At 43.0% G+C, this 17,257-nt stretch overlaps 1 long non-coding RNA gene across 1 annotated transcript in view; it reads left to right on the top strand.

The window, feature by feature from the left end:
• LOC129784175 (uncharacterized) overlaps positions 1–16,959 on the top strand; it is a 28,049-nt gene extending 11,090 nt beyond the window's left edge. Inside the window, exons 2-3 of the long non-coding RNA XR_008746620.1 lie at positions 510–6,245; positions 7,246–16,959. This is a non-coding gene — a long non-coding RNA (uncharacterized LOC129784175). The remainder of the gene's footprint in view (positions 1–509; positions 6,246–7,245) is intronic.
• Positions 16,960–17,257: the final 298 nt, after the last annotated feature.

Raw genomic sequence — 17,257 nt, 5'->3', positions numbered from 1 at the left:
AGTGGGATGTTAGCTTTGGGAATGGCATGTGTGTCTGCCTGGAGGGCACTGGATCTAACACAGGAGTGATGGGGAACCTGTAACAAAACTATGGATTGTCCTGTCCTTTTCCATAGAAAACCTGAAGTTTGATAAAAATGTTCGTTTATTTATTGTTTTACCTTGGCTTACTCTCTTAGCTTTTATTGTATAGCAGCTACAAAGGTATTAATTAAGAATATTGGATGTGGTCAACTTTGTGCAGACTAAGGATGTTATAAAAACAACAGCTACTGTAAAAGCCTTTAAATAGTTTTGTCAGTCTCATAAAAAAGAGGAAACTTGCTGTTTTCTAACCGGTATTTTCCTATCATGGAATAGGACTGGGGGATTTTAGAGGATGACAAATTGACTATGAGTCAGTGGGGCAACATGGTGCTAAAGGAATCTCTCTACTGGGCTGCTGTGTGGGGTGTATTTAAAAAACCAAATCAAATGTTCTCAGACACTCGATTTTCTGCTTTCCTCAGCAATGGCTGGACCACGGGGTTCAGACTGGGGCTTCATGTTATAGAAGAGGAGAAGTGACAGTCTGGAGAGGAGACCACAGCAGTTGTGGAAAATGAGACTCAGTATTATTGCAGAGGGACCCTGGCCCAACGGGAAGAGGAGTGAGCAAGTACGGCTCATGACAATTACACACAGAAATACTCAGACTGTAGCAAGGCACCTGATCGTCAGAGGTACTCTGTCTCCAGGATCCTGCTCTGTATGAGATTAGAACTGCAAAAATACGTCAAATACACAAGACCATATCAATCAGAAAACAGAGAGCCAGCTGCTTGGTTCTGTTTATTATTTTGCTTTTGCATCTGATCCCAATTGCAAGCAGATTGATACCAATTCCTACATGGCCAAATACAGTCAGAAAAGCATCCTGGGTGGTTTAAGCCCAAACTCCTTGGGGAAGAGTTAATCCGGAGGGTGCATTTTTGTTGTCTTGACTGGCAAGATGAGGAGCCTGTGCTAGTGCTGAAAGCTCACAAAAGTATTTCAGAAGCATCTTAATTCATGGCTCATATCTCAGTTAGTGCGTCAGCAGAACTGGTTGCTCTACAGTAAATCTTTCAGCATTTGAGCCCAGCTGCCTCTGCCCTTTTCTAACAATAAAGACGAGGGTCAATTCTTCTCATTAGTCAATAAGAGCTGAATTTAAAAATAACATGCTGATGTTGCTGCACGGAAGTGTTTAAGCTGGATTAAATATGAGAGGAAAATAAATCAGGGAAGAGCAAGCTACAAAGGGAATTGCAGATTCACTTTCCAGTCTGAAAGATTTTTAGGGCAGGGACTGTCAATTATTTTGTTTGTACAACAATCTTAACTTAGATGGGGCCTCTAGCTGCTTCCACAATGTAAATTATTGATGCTGTTAGGATCTACAAAAGACATGTTCCTAGCTTTAAGCACAGGGCTAATAAAACTGAAGTCTAGAGGAATCCTGTAGCTCAAAGTTAAATATGTGCTTATGTTCTTTGGGCTTCTTGTGGCTGCTTTAGATGGTTATGTACCTGACGTGATCTTGAAATAATGAAGCTGGCTGTGCTGTGATAGAGAATATAGGTCTGAATACACACACTTGGAGGTTCCAGATAATTCTCATGACCTCCTGGAGAAACTCAACCCCGTTGACTTCGCAGGAAACCACTTGAAATAGATAGTCCTTATCCAAAGTGACAGCAGGTACACGATCCTAATAAAAGAAACATGCACCCGTTGCACATCATCCTGTCATTGCGTTACCTTGCCTGACAAAGAAAGGCGGCACGCTGTGATCTGAAGAGATCAGAGGTGACACAGTGCCCGACAAGGCATCCCGGTTGATGGAAGGGGAGTCAGGAGGTGGGGAGTGTGGGAAGGGAGCAGGTCTGGAACCACCTGGAGCTGTGCCTCAGCACTCGCTGGTTGCTTTGTGTTGGGTGGTCTGTGTCTGCACTCCCGGCGGCAGATGGGAGTTTGTGAAGTGCCAAATTGAGCCCTTACTAAGCAGGAATAATTTAAAAAAAAAAAAGGAAAGAAAGAAAGAAAAGAAGGTTAATAATCCTCAGGCGCTGGGGCCTTTTTGGCTTGCTGTTCTTCATCCCGACCTTCAAACAACCTGCGCTATGGCAGATTGCAGGCTCTTACAGATTTGCCAGCCCTTGCCTTTTGGTAAAAACCTTGCTTTGTTTTTGGCTCAGTTTACACTCCTTTTCAGCCTCGCTCGGAGGTGGGAGTTTGCAATGTATTATGCATGATGTTATTTAAACCTCCATGTTGTTTGTGGTTTCTATGAGGCTTTTTTATTTTTTTTGGGGGGGGGCGTGTTTTGTTTTGTTTTTTTAAATCTATCACCTGTCTTTAGGAGCAAGACACTGCTGGCTATCCTCACTGCAGATGCAGTGCAAACACCTACCTGATTATGTCTGGTTGTTTGTCCTGCTTAGGGCCTCTGTCTGTGCTCTCTGGATCTTTCAAGCTCTCTGCTCTGCTTTCCCTTTCATACACTTGCCCTTTCCCTGAGGGATAAGTTGCAGGCAGCCTGTGGGAGGCGATGCCTGTGTATTGACAGAGGAATACCCTTCAGGTTGAAGAGTGTGCATCGAAGGCATCCAGGTGCTAGAAAAGAGCTCTGAATTTTTCCTTTACTTTCCTCTTCCTGAGCAAGGGGAAACAAGCCATGTAATGCCTCTGCTTCAGCTCCTTACCTGCCCACCTGAAGTACGGAGCTGAGGAGCAAGTTTCTATTTCTTACAATGGAGTTATCACCATGTGGCTCTTTCTTGCAGGAAAAAGGTGATGCAAAAAGCCTTCGGGGAGATGCACAGCAGGAGCCCATGAGAGATCTACCTCTGATGGGGCTCCTGCACCCAGAGGTGGGCTCTGACCTCTGCAAGCAATGCTGTACTCACCCCAGTGCCTCCTGTTTCCCCTCAGCAGGAGATGATGCCTCCGAAAAAAGGGAAATTGTGCCTCAGTGAGGGGCAGCATCTCTCAGTTTTGCCAAAGGCTCAAGAGGATGTTTGGCTCTGCAGAAAGATGAGCAGTCTCAGGACATCCCGTGCAAGGCACAGCCCCTGCTCCTTGGGCCTGGAAGGAGATCCTTGGCTGAGCCTGGGTGGAGGACATCTTGAACTCTGATGGTTTGGGAGATGCTGCTGAGCATGGGTGGGTCAGAGACCACCCATAGTTCTGAGGCTCCCAACTCTGAGTGCTGTCACCTGAAAAGAAGGTATTTCCCTTCTTTCAACTCCTGTCTGCTTCCTCACAGCCTTTCCTTTCAGCAAGAGTCTTTTTCTGAGGGTGAGCATACATACGTCCTCCATGGAGCCGCCATCAGAGCTGTGCTTACAGGGCACTGTGCTATGGGCAGAGCAAAACTGATGCTCAAATAGAAACTGAAAGAAGAAGAAAAGATGGAGTTGCGCAGACCAGGAAGCCTGAGGTGACTGAATGACACTTTTGCCCCTCTGCTGAATTGTGCGTGTAAGTGTGCAATGTGATTACGTTGAATCAACCCCACCTAGGGTAGAGACACTGTCATCTAGGGTAAAGGGATGCCCTTTAAACGAGGAAGACTTGGGATCTGAGCTAGCCTGTGTGCTCCTCAAAAAGCTGCTGGAGAAATCAAGGACATGCTTGCAAAAGGCATACTGCTACACCTTCATGGCTTTTCCATTCCCAAGCTCCATATGCTGCGGTGGAGATTGCCTCCCCCGTAGAGAAAACCTTCATGCTCTAGTGTGCTGAATAGCTACAGTTTCTGCTGTAAGGCCATCACTCACCACTTGTCTGGGCGCTGTGTAAAACTTGCCACATTTCAACCCTGGAAATCAGGTTTGGTTCATCAGTTTTTTGGCAAATCACTGGCTGGGTAACTTCTTGGCTGCACTGGGATGACTTCTGAGCTCACAGGACCTGATCAATTTAAGATGAAGAACCAAAGAAATCTAAGGTTCAGACTGTAGGGTGTTTTTTCTGATTTTAGGGGTACCCATTTCTTGCTTCCCTAGAACAAACTTGGGGTCTGACCCTCCTTTTGTGATGCTGCGGTGGCCCAGGCAAGGGTTAACATCTCAAAGTCACCCACCCTTCTGCCCACCCTGCAACAGGCTTAGCTTGCCCTTCCATTGTTTGGACTAAACCTTCCCAGATTTACTTACTTCCTTTTGATGTCTGGCAATGTTTGTTTATTAGCGCCAGTGGCCTGTGTTAACTCTGAGTAAGTCTTTGACTAAATCCCATTCTCTGCTTTTCCTCCTCCCTTCACGGGCTTGTGCAGTGATAAACTTCAGTGCTGGCTTTCAAACCCAGTGAGGTCAAACATGAACTTCTTTTACACCTGCCTGCTTTCCCAGCTAATGGACTCTGGTGGCTTCGGAGAGAGGAGCCCTTTTATGGCAAAGAGAAGGCTGCAAAGGTTGATTTCATTTCTGGGTCGTATGTTCAAGAAGTGGGGTTTTCACTCTTGAAAAAGAGGAAAGGATATTTTAGTGAATTCCCAGCTGTCCTGAGGTCATCTGCTTAACCACAGCAGGAAAATAGTAACAGAACAGGTATATAGCTAGTAAGTCACACAGTGTTATATAGTCCGCCAAGCAGTATATTATTCCCTTTTCTTTCACGGTGTTTTAAGTACCATTTTGGGACTCAGAGTTTAGTCAGCTTCGACCTAAAGTATGAATCAAGAGAAAGAAGATGAGAGCTGTTTGGGAAATGATAAGTACTTCCTATGGAAACATTTGCAACAGTTCTGTTTTTCCTTTAATCATGGGAAAGTTCCATCAAAAGAACAAAGCCTACCAAAAAAAACCCCTCAAAACAACAACAACAACCCCCACACCCCCCAACAAAATACCATGTTTTTTCACATTTTTAATATTTGAAAATTTTTATTTTGCTATGGGTCTATCTCAGGGAAGGAGGAATTGAAAAATCCCCTACAACTATTTGTATCTTTTTATTTTAAGACACAAAAAAATTCCTGACTAGCTTTTGCTTGTGTGATTTAATTACAGATATAAGCCCTACTGTCAAATTCTATACAGGTTGTGTGCTCTATGTTAATATAATTATAAAATAAGGCTACTTGATAATAATTTTAAAGTAAAGAATCTGTGTATTTTTATTACTTCATTATTTTGTCTTCTAAAATGCTCTTCATCAGCAATGATTAATTCTTGAGTCATCAGTATCGAAGAGTCCTAAAATGTCTTGTGGTTGCTTAAATATTCTTTTTGCAGGGCTTACAAAACCATTGATTTTTAAAACTGTGTTTCAAGGGTATATAGGCGTTCCAGCTGGGGCAGTAACTGTGGTGGCAGTCTGCAGTTTTCTATGCAGTGAAAGTGTCTTTTCAAAAAAGAACTCACATTCAAACCAGAGGTGATGGACACGAAGAGGAAGGATTATAGAATATGAACTGCAGAGTGAATCCAGATTGCACTGAAAGGTTTTAAAAGCCCAGGGAAAGTTTGTGGTCATCCAGAACTGAATTTATCATGACAGTCAGAAGACATAATAACAGCCCTCCTTTTTCTCTCCATTCCTCTGTTTTTTTTCATTGTGTGTTTTGTCCAACTATAGCATTTTGGGGAAAATCTTTTACCTCGCTTTGGCAATAAGTCTTTGATCTCTTTTGGTGCAGTGACGAAAAGACCTCTGCTGAAGGTTCCTGAGGTGGTTTAAGAAATTGTTACCCTATGCCTCTCCAGCCCTGGCAGAGCAGCTCAGGGGAGTAAATGCCCGTTTTTCTGCCCCTCCATATCATAGCCCAGATTCCCTTCTCCATCTCAGCCCCACAGCAGGTTCTTCACCGGTGCCCCATGCCAGCTTGGAGCAGGAGATGCACCATGTGGTTGTGCCAGGAAAAGCTACCAACGGGATCCACAGGGATGCTTATGTGCCTGACTTCCACCTGTCTCCGCAAGCATCTGGGACCTGGTCACCAAGCCTGCAAACTAGACTTCTCAGGACATTTAGGCACTAGGAAGGAGAGCAGACTGCTATTTAATTTTAAAGATCAAAGTCTGACACTGTCCGTCTGTAAGCAGATATTTCTGTCTGTTTAGGAACCTTTTGGTTTCAAGAAGTCTCTGGTTTGCGCAATCACGACTTTCACCAGCCCTTTCTGCAGCCAGCCTACTGCCCAGATGTGCCCAGAAATATTCTGCAGAAGCCTGGGAACAGCTCACTGTTTACTGTGAGCCTGGGGGCACTATTTTCCAGTAAGTCAATATTTCTTAGACTGTTATGATAACCAGTGACAAAAAAACCTGTTTACATGGAAAACAGTATTGATGTAGCTAATGTAGTTGCAAATCCCAAGTGCATTTCAGCACAAATCTGCATATAGACACAGTTCTTTGTAAATGAACGCCCTATTTCCATAGCAGGCTTCAGAATAGACACAGCTTTGCCTTGTCTTTAACTGGAGTTGAGTCACTGAAGGTTTTTTGCATGGACAAACCCCAAGCTCTTGTATGTTCCAAATAGCTTCCTTTAAACATTTATTTGCTTGTTGCGGTGCCGGACTGCTTGTGCCCTTTGCCTGAGCAGTCAGCAAGTTCCCTTTGAAGATGTTTACTAATTAAATTAGAACAAAGATGGAATGAATGTTAAGCACCTTCAAAAACTTGTTGCGTGCTTCAGTCCCATGACTGTACTTCACAAGCTGTCATAAAATCTATACATTTCGGAATGCACCACATAGCGATTCCTTTAATGGATTCTGGTTTTTTAAACAGGTTAAGGAAAAAAAAAGAGAAAAGAAATCTGGCTTGTTTCATAGCCTGTTTTTCACATCTGAAACTTTTACAGTAGGAAAGGTGCACAGTCTGTCAGATCTGGCAGCATGCCGAGACCCAGCACGGCGGATCTCAGCTCCAGCTGTGGCTTTAGGAAACTTACTGGCTTTGCTCCTTTTCCTTATCTGCCAAGCATAGGCTAGTACCTAGGAGCGCGATTGTGAACCAAAACCCTAGCTACAAGCACTGCCAGCTTCAGGGGTATCCAAATTCTGAACAAACCTTATTTTTAGGATCTGGGGTAAAGTTGCTTTCTCACTCATTTGGGTGTGACGCACTCGTGCTGATCTCAATAGCTGGAGATCTTTTTAATTAAAGAACAATGATAAAAAGCCACATAAAATGAGTTGCATCAAAGCATCATCATACTACAAATGCTAATTATTATAATTATATAAGATTGCTCACGTTTATTTTCTAGGTGGGAAGGCACACCAGCTGACTGGGTTTCAGCATGTGGCTTTTTCAGCAAAATTTTGAGGAGTCATAATGTCTTGCCTCGGAGTTGTTGTCCCTTGCAAGCTGCCTAGCTGTAGTCAGTCTCTCACCTAATGCAAACATCTTAACCAATGCATGAAAATTGACACGAGAGGCTTTCTTTGAGCAAGTTCAAGTCTTAGCTAACAACACAGACTGTCTTTGGTCTTCCTGTCTCAGGGACACTGACCTCTCCCTCTTCCAGACTGACAAATGGAATACTTTCTCTGGAGAGGTAATGGAAGTGCTATTAGCGCAGTCAATGTCCAATACTTTTGCAGCATGTTGTGTAACCGTCTCTGCTCAGCCATCCCCCCAGGATTATGTCAGGATTTCAGGGTTTGGTCCCCTTCCAGGCCCTGCATCATCTGGTCCTGCTGTTAGCTCCATGCAGGAGCTGGGGTGTGGTGTGCAATAGCAGCAGCCTCCTTTTCCCCACCAAGATGCTGGTGAGGAGGCTTTCTGGGAGAGCAGATCTGGAGCTATAGCAGGTACTGTTTGGTTGCTCCAGATCAATTACCTTGGGGAGCTTTGTAAGAAAGCTGGGACGACATACAGCCCTAGGAGCGTTGCTGTGCTGAAATGGCCAAGGTGGAGAGAACCCATGACAAGCTGGAAATGGTCAGGAGACATAGGAAAGCACAAGCTGCTCAGGGCACAGGGCACAAACCCTTCTTGGTCTGACTGCTCTTTCAAAGTCTGTGACCAACATTTGTTTCACACTGACAAAAAAAAAAAGTTTTGGTGAGCAGCCCCAGCACACACCTTAAAAAGTGGGGACTGGAGTCCTTGCCTCTATATAAACAAACTTTGGGAGAGGACTAAAAACATCTTGTTAGGTCCAAACAAGTGAAACAAAGCAATTTTGAATCATTCTCAATTAAAATAATTAAAGGCTGTTAAAAATCCTGTCTGAAGATGATATGTTTTCTGAATAAAAATCCCTAAATGAAATGGTTCCAGAGTGGGGGGTGTGTGTGTGTGTGTAATTTTTTGAACTAAAGCAATTCAGTGGGTTAGCTAGAAACTTATAAAAAAGGAGTTGCCAACCCCAATTTATATTTTTTTCTGGTTAAAAAAAGATACCTCAAACCCACATTTGGTTGAAACTTTTATTTATCTTTTCTTCTGAGGCTGGTGAATGCAGAGGAATGGAGATGTACAAGACAACTAGATGGGCATCAGTTTAGTGTTAAAGTTCTTGAGTAAATGCTTATATGATCATAAGATGAGTTGGGTTGGAAGGGGTCTTCAGCGGTCTCTGGTCCAGATTCTTGCTCAAAGCAGGGGCAGCTCCAAGACTGGGCTGCTCAGGGCTTTATCCTGAGCTTTAGCCTCCATTCTAGGAGTCTAACTGTACCCTGTTCTTTCTAGATGGATGAGATTTTGGATACTCCACAAGAACCCATGAGGCTCTGAATGCAATTGTTTTCATCTGGAAGAGCCAGGAGAGGGCTATGGATTTGCCTCACTTCTATTCTCTGTCCTCGTGGCTCAAAGTCTGACATCCTACCATATGTAAAGGTCTATCTAGCTGGGGAAGTGTAAAGTCAGGGGTTTTCCTTAGTGTTTCTGCTCAGCAACTGTTTTTCCTGTGGCAAAAGCGGTATCATACAGTTTGTCCAGAGTGGTATGGCATCACATTTTGGATCACCCAAAGCTAAGGGCAGTGATTTCAGAGGGGAAACTGAGGCAATGGGCCCATCTGATGAGACAGAGAGAGAAAAACCATTCTGGGCACAGAGCACATAGGTCTGCTACCTGGCTGTTACACTGTTTTCTTTCCTGCACTGGAAATGAAGGCACACACCTAATTTTCCATAGGCTTACCTATTGTCTCCAGGACTCAAAGCTGTACATCAAGATTCCTTTCATCTTTTAAGCAGCAGATTTTCACTATGATTAAAGATGCATTTTCTTTTTCTGCCTGTTGAAGGGAAAACTGATCACATATTTCCATTCTTTATTTTCCACGCTACTGCTTTAATATAACTTCCTCTTAATAAAGGCAAACCAAGAGAAAACCAGTACTGAAAAGCTCAGATAGTTCCATGTGTAGCAAAGCCAAGGAAGTTTTATTTCCTATAGATTTGTATCTTGAGGTTGAATTTTTGTGTGGTCTCTCTGGTGTCTAATGATAGCTGAATCACAGGATGATTTAGGTGGGAAGGGTCTCCTCAAGGTTTCTAACCCAGCATCATGGTCAGAGCAGGACTAACTCTGGAGTTAGATCAGGTTTTTTGCGGTCTCATTCAGCCAGGTTTGGAAATCTCCAAGGTTGGAAAGTGCCCACCCTCTCAGGGGTCTTATCCCAGCACTGAACTCCTCTGAAGGTGAAACTATTTTCTTTTGTCCAGCTGGAATAGCCCCCATTGCAAGTTGCAGATGTTTCTTCTTGTCCTTGCACCGTGCATCTCTCAAAAGGGGCTAGTTCCATTTTCCCTGTTTTCCTTCCATCAGACAGTAGAAAACAGCAACTTGATACCCCTTCCCTTAGCTTTCTTCTCTCCTGGTTGAACAAAGTCAGCTGCCCCAGCCTGTCCTTGTACCTTATGAGCTTCAGTGCCCTCACCATCTTAGTGCTCTTCACTTGGATGCCTTCCAGTTTATCTACCTCTTATAATGTGGTGGTGGTCCCAAACAAGACACAATATAGGTTTTTTCTTTATGTGATTTTTATTCTTCTTCCTCACCCTCCTATTTGCATGACTTTTGTGTCTTTGAGTCTTCCATCTCTCTATCAATGTATTTATTAATTTTTTACCTGAAAGTGTGCTTTAAAGTTATTGCTGGGAAGGAAAGGCCAGCATACAGGTAGACCCAGTCTTACGCAGTGTGACTACATAAGCCTCGTATTCGTGGGAAAGAAGGCTAAAAGGAAACACCAGCAGTGATAACACATGGGTCTGACATGGAAAGAGAGGGGAAGAACTGGTGAGGGCTGGACAGATATCCTTCCAGATCAGTTGTGTCTGTAGAAGACGTTACCTTTCTGAGGTATTTGTCATGGTTTCCTGCTGGTATTTACTCACCTCTCAGACAAAATTATTTCTTCTAAAATCAGCAGGGTTAATCTATTGATTAATTGATTGCTATCTATTTATTAACCACACAGAATTGAGGCTGTTTCATGTATCCTGGTGGACTCTACATTATGCAAATGCACAAGTGCCAGTAGAGTATGAGCAGATATTTTGGTGGGTACCCTGCTTGGCACTCTCCCCTGTTTGAAGGTATTGAGCCTGCAGACCTACCCGCTAAGCTCATCTCCAGCTGACCTGAGATGGTGAAGGGAGGGAGCTGAAGACACAGCTAATTACCATGCACATAGGGTATCTAAAAGGATGTGCTTCTATGATCTTGTATCATAAGGGGTTTTGTCAGCACAAATAAGACATATACGGGTAAAAAAATGTTTTACACCAGAAGAAGGTCAGGTCGTTTCCAGGAGCGTATTTCTGGCATAGGAAAGGGGGTGCAGATTTTATGGGCAAAACTCCTCTTTCACCCGGGTATCTTGGTGGAGTATTCTGTGCAGCTTAAAGCACAGCTGTTTGGAAATCAGTTTAGGCTGGGTACTTTCGCCAGCTTAGTTATATCTGTCACACACTGCAGCCTAGCACACCCGTACTGAGGCTTTCCAAAGGCTGCATTGTAGATACGGTCTAAACAGAACTATTATAAAAAATTTTGCACTAGCATAGCTGTATTGATTCTTGGAGGGTTAGTGATTCTGCTTTGCTTGTAAGATTACAGCTAAAGTGGCAAACCTTCCTGAGAAGTCATCTCTATTCGATGGCAGTTCATTTTCAGTTTCTCAGAGGTTATCATGAACATGGAAAACATCCAACAAATGGATTGTTCCTGCAGATGCAATGAATGCAGATTGAATCACCCTTGAGTACAGCTAAGCTTTCAGACAGCAACAGAGCATCATACCTGTGTTATATTAGTTTTGCATATTTATAAGCTAAGGAGTGTTACACATTTGACATGGCAAGTTGCTGCTCAGCTTCCAAGACAAACAGACACTTTCAGAAACTCCACAGAATACCCTTGTAGAGGATGCTGCAGGCTGAAGTTGGAAACATACATTTCGAGTAGCTAAAGCCAGGGCTTTTTCTCTTTTGAATTACTGCGTTTGGGTTTATTTTCTTTAAACCAGCTGGTTTGTCTCTTTCCTATGCCATTTCATTTCTTGTCTACATGCAAACGTCTTTTCTTCCATCCTCCAGTCTTCATCCAATAATTAGCATTTGAAGGAGCACCCTAAGATGACAACAGATAGTGAAGTTGGCCCTTTAAAGAGTCTTCAGATAATAAAATGGTCCTGCATCAAGCTGTGGGTTTTATTTCCCACAGGCCATGCAGAAATCAGCATGAACTCTTCACATTTTCCAGTGCTTTGTACATATTTATTTCTGTTTTTTCCTTGAAATTTAGGAGATAGAGCCCTCTAAGGAAAACATCCTCTCTTCCTTTGTATGGCGTCTGATCCAAATCACAAAGCCTCTCTCTTTGCCAAAACGACTTTTTTTCTTTCCTGCCTGGTCTCACGGGCTGTCTTCCACTAAGCAACTGAGTCATCTGGTTCCTCTCTGCCTCCCAAACTTCCTTTGGTGCTGAGTATTCTTCCTTCACAAGTTCCAGTTTGTGCTTTTCTGCTCGGGGGCTTTCCCACTTTTCACCCCTTCCTTCTTTTGGACTGTCTGTATTGGGTGTCTTTTCCTGTTCACAGACTTGCTTTTCTTGCCTGCCCTTCAGAAAAATCCTGCCATAAAGAAATTACTCCTCCTCTGTTTTGTGTAACCTCTGGACAGGAGTTGACATGTGCTGAAGGCCCTGACCACTGATGGGTTTACCATACTTTGAGCATTTCAGAAAATTTTGGTGACATTTACAAACCACCACAATCAGATGTTCCAAGCTGTCTTATGAAGCTGTTTCATATGCATCTACTTACACAAACTGATAGTACAGAGTGCTCAGTGTCAAACTGAGCATCAGCAACTTAAATCCTGATGAAATCTCAATTTCAGTGGTAGCCAAGCAGCTGTTAGTTTCTCTCTGGTCATTCATCCCAGCAAGAAGAAAGTGCTGTTGATTACCTTTTTATGTTTTAAGATTGCATCTCTGAAAGTGTAGTAGAAATTGTTATACTCCAGTGTTATGGGTTTTCACTGTCAGTTGTTAACTAGGGGCAAATGCAGAGCCAAGTTTGAGACCGAGCAACCTCAATGGCTCAGAACAGAACCCATCTGCCCACCTGTAGGGCTGCTGCATCATCTGTGGTTGGATTGGCACCTTGACATCCCCTCATATCACATAAAACTATGTCTGCACTGTACACTCATGTTTTGCCACCTTCACACCCACTTACTGGAAAAAAAAACCTTAAAAGTTAAGGCTGTATACTTATTACTTAGAAAAGGAGTTTTTCTGAAGCAGAAAAGAAATGGGCAAGAGCCCATGAGGTCCCCTAGCAAGCGAGGTTCAGGCCAGTCACAGTTTTAAGTACAACTCTGCCATGCAGTTGAGAAGACCTATTGTGTTAGCACGGTTTTGCCCTGTTGTTAGCTTTCAGGAGATGACTAATGTGCCTTAATTAATCCTGGTGTGAAAAACATACTTTGTAGGCAACACAGACAAGGCCAAAACTGTGAGCAAGTTACTGCAGCTTCGTGACTTGCTTTACATCAGGGAGATGTTGTCTGCATAAGGGGGCCAACACAAACTGTGCTTTTTGCTCAAAACTGATTTACTGAAAGAAATTATAACCTGACCTTAGCTCAAGAAAAAGCATCTTCATAAATAGAAAAATACCATCAAAAATTACAATTAACCAGGAAGACATGATGTATCACACAGGACAGCAATGAATATTGGTGATGCTACAGTGTGACAAAGGTACAGTGAGTTCAGATGTACTGTTCCGTATAATCTAGACATGATTTCTGGATGCAGTGTAAGTGCTGTCATGTTTGGGGTTTTTTTTGTTTGGGGTTTTTTTTTTGGTTTTTTGTTGTTTTGGTAATCAAGTTAAATCCTGACTTAAATCAGAGCATTGGTAGCGACGGCAGATACACACTGTCACTTCCAGCCAGAAAGATCTCAAATCTCTTTGTAGACAGATATGCAAAGGTCATTTTGTCCAGAGCTGAAAACCAGCTCTCTCTGGAATAAAAATGAAGCAGGAAGTAGAAATGTGCAGAAATACCAGGCCAGGAAGTGAAGACTTCCCCTTCCAACCGAAGGGCAGAGGGACGGTTATGTGATTAAAGTATTAGCCAGAAGACTGACATAACAAAACTGCCTTTTCCAGTGTCTTTCAGACATAAACACTGCATGCAAATAAAAGTATTGGATCCAAGTTAGTGGTGAGCGAAATCTCTGCTTAGAGTTGGATATTTTGTTGATTTTACTTTGAATGTTTTGGTGCAATGGGGTGACAATGGTATAACTGACTTTGAGACCAGTACCCGGTCCAGATCGACCAAATGGGAAGTCTGAGGGTGAAAATGGTCTGCATGAGGCCCAAAATGCTACCAGTATATTGATTATGTGGTTGCATGGGGATTTTTATCCGAAGTATGCTGGTCACATATCTTGTACCTGTCCTGCAGCCACTTAGGGTGGTAGAACATGTCCCCTTTGAACACACTTGCTTTGAAAGGATGGCTGAGATGAAGGCAAGAATATTGAAAATACCTTAATTTGAGGGGAATGGCTTGACCATAGTGAGGGTCATGAAGCTAAAGCAGTCATTCCTGGGTCTGATCCTGAGCTATGGAAAGGTCACCATGCTGAATGAGGTTGCCTTGGGCTTGCTTCAGTTTGGCCCAACTTTAGTGCTTCATTTCAGGCTTGGCGTAACGGGCTGTTATGGGTATCAGCCAAAATAAAAGCCAAAACTGGGTGTGGGGTGGGGGAATTTCAGTTTGTGCAAAATTATTTGTGGATGGAGGTGAAAGAGAACAAGAAAAGCAGCTGGGATGCCATGGCACAGGCAGTGGTTTAAGAACAAAGATAGCTCTAGGGAGTAAGTTCCAAGTCAGGGAAAACAAACCCTTGATGCAGGTCAAACCAACACCTGGTTCCTCTGAAACACTGATGCCAGATCGGTGCTCGAAGATGTTGCCAGGTAGGGTACTTGTCGCAGAGCTCTTCTACTGGGAACACAGTTTATTCTGGTAAAGGTGAAGGTGAAGCTTTGGCTGGTGATTTAGCCCTCTCCTTTCTGTCCCCTGATCATTAGCAAAATAAATTCTGCTAACAAGAATATAGTTTTAATGGAGCATCTTTCATTCTGCTGGAGTTAACACTGCTATGTCAGCCCAAATCCAGCATATTTGGGCCAGAAAAAAATAGTGGCTTTAGCCTCAGGTGACACCCGCTCATCCTCTTTACTTGCTAGAATGATGAAGCCTCATGATTTTAATGTCAGATGTAAGATTTCAAATGAGAACAAGGGCTGGTTCCAGATCTTCCTCTCTGAAATGCATGTTTGGCTGCTGCGGGAGGAGGAGGGTTTATTGCATGCACTCTGTGAAATGGCTTCTCCCCGCTCTGGAAACAGCAAAGCTGAGTGGGTTGGAGAAGTTCATGCACGTGCGTGTGTGTCTTGCACTGGTAGGGCCTGGAGACTACACTCTTGGGTCACTTCTATGCTAAATGGTGGGAAACAGTAATGCAAACACCTTCATATTGAATCCCAGCAGGTTTCAACCCTGACTTTTGGTGGGAGAGTGGCTTTTTCTAACACAGCTTGCTCGGTCACTATTTGACTTGCCAACTAAGATGGGCAACAAGAGGTTTCTTAGGAGCTAATGAGAAGTTTAAGCTAGTGGAAATCTTTGCCTAGAGCCTCTGGTGAGTTCTGCATCAGGTTTCAACTTGATTCCTTCCTGGTAATTGGTAGGTAGCTCTGTGGGTGACAGTCTGATCGTTTAGGGATGGGACCGATGTGTCCAAGACAGAGCCTAACAGCTGCTCCAAAAGACCAATCTGAGTAAGCCCACTTATGTAAACCACTCAGGAGTGATTGGGTGGTTGCAGCCACTTCTGACTTTGAGCGTGTTTTCTCAGTTGTAGTCACCATAGCCTGTTCCAGTTAGATGCAAAACCCCTGCTCCTCAGAGGAGACCTTTGTGGCTGAACAGCAAGGCTGTGTCATACTACTAGTAGAAAAGTAGTGCTTTTACTCTGCTAGAGGGAAAGGAGATGGATGGGCATTTCAGGAGGAACAGTGGTCTGCATCCTCAAAGATATTTAGGTACTTGATTCCTATTGATTTTCTCATGATCCAGGTAGCACGTAAATACCTGGAACAATTTGGCCAGAGATAAGCTGGTTTCTTTATGAAGCTGCACTGAATGTTAAACGTAGCAATGGCTCAAATGCTGAAAGGAAAACTGGAGAGCAAAAGACCCACGTGATTATTTGGGGCCATGAGAAAAGGCCCAAAGGACAGCCAAGCAAGAATTGCTCTATGAGATCTGAAGGCATTCTGTGCTGGCAGTTCATCGATGAAGGTTGCTCATTATTTGCTTATTTTGAACGTGTTGTTTGCTGAAGGCCAAAGCCTGTCAGATCTTAGGAAGGCTCTTTTTCAAGAGCTTTTGTTGCTTCAGCAAACAGGTCATGAGTCCAACCCACCCACTCCACAAACAAACATTTCTCCAAATTATCAGGGGAATGGAATTCATTTGACAGAGATGTCAGTTTTGTAGAGACAGATTGCTTAGGGTGTGGGGGTTTTATTGTGTGTGTCCAAGTCTTTGCCCTCCACTCCTCAACTTTCTCCTCATGCATCCCGTATAATGACTCTGTGTGTGTGTTCATTTTGTTCCACCTTCGAAAGCTGCTTACCTTTCTAATTATACTCGCTAAGTATTCAGTACTTGTTGGCTGTGTTCCCAGAACAAAGGCTATAGCTGAATACAAATAACTGAATTAAAATAATGTTGGCTTATAATCAGAGGAAGGCCCCGTGTTGCTTAAGGAGTTTGAGATATCACTAAGCAGAAAGGTAATTCTACCGGCTCACATGTAAATTGGATGCCTGTATCCTTTCCAAACCCACCTCCATACTCGCTTACCTGGTAAGCCTTGTAGTGGACTAAACAGAGATGGTGGCAACAGTTAAAATAGTATATTGGGGCAAGGAGGAACCGTAAGTGGGTAAGAGTATTTTCCAGAGACAGTAACGCACAGAACACCAGAGCTTGAGTAGAAGTGCTTGAAATGTTGAAATGAAAATAGGGCAGGAATTACTTATAGATGGTATCTAAAAGAGATTTTAGTGAAAACCTGCTGCAGAAATGCTGTCTTAATCTCACATTATTAAGATTATTGCATATTCAAGAAACTAGTTTGGTTCTGAGAAAGAACTGGAAAGAACAGTGGATGAGGGCAGCTTTTGGAGGAAGTCTAATAGAATCCTCTTCCAAAAGAAGGGAACACAGAACTGACATATGCAAAGAAGAAATTTCATCTCTCTGCACTGGTGATTAATTCAGAAAAAAAAAGATGAAGAAGAAAAAAAAAAGAATGGAAGACATAGCTTATTGTGGTCTTAAATTTAAATGCATCCAAATTGTCAATAGCCATGAATTAGAAAGTACTTTTGTCCAGATTTTAGCTGTTGAGTTTATTTTTGTTGGGGTTTTGTTTGGGGGGGGGGGGGGGTGGGGGGGGGGGTGGGGAGCAGGGAGATTTGGGCTTTGTTTGTTTTGTTTTTTTTTAAATGTGGCTGTTGGAATTCAGACCTGAAGTGCAAAAACATCAAGGTTTTCTTTCTTATTTTGATGAAATTGTTGTGGAATGGAGCCATCCTAATTAACCAGAAGTTTTTATTTCTGATTTTTTTCTGCTTTGTGGTGATGTTTTTTTTTTTCCCTGATAACTTTTCAATTTCCAATTTTTACCTCTGTGTTAATGTTTTCTATTTATTCATT

This window comes from Falco peregrinus, chromosome 3 (genome assembly GCF_023634155.1).
Source record: "Falco peregrinus isolate bFalPer1 chromosome 3, bFalPer1.pri, whole genome shotgun sequence".
NCBI classification, from domain to species: Eukaryota; Metazoa; Chordata; class Aves; order Falconiformes; family Falconidae; genus Falco; species Falco peregrinus.
The sequence above is the reverse complement of the archived record's forward strand: the minus strand, read 5'-3'. Positions and strand labels throughout refer to the sequence as shown.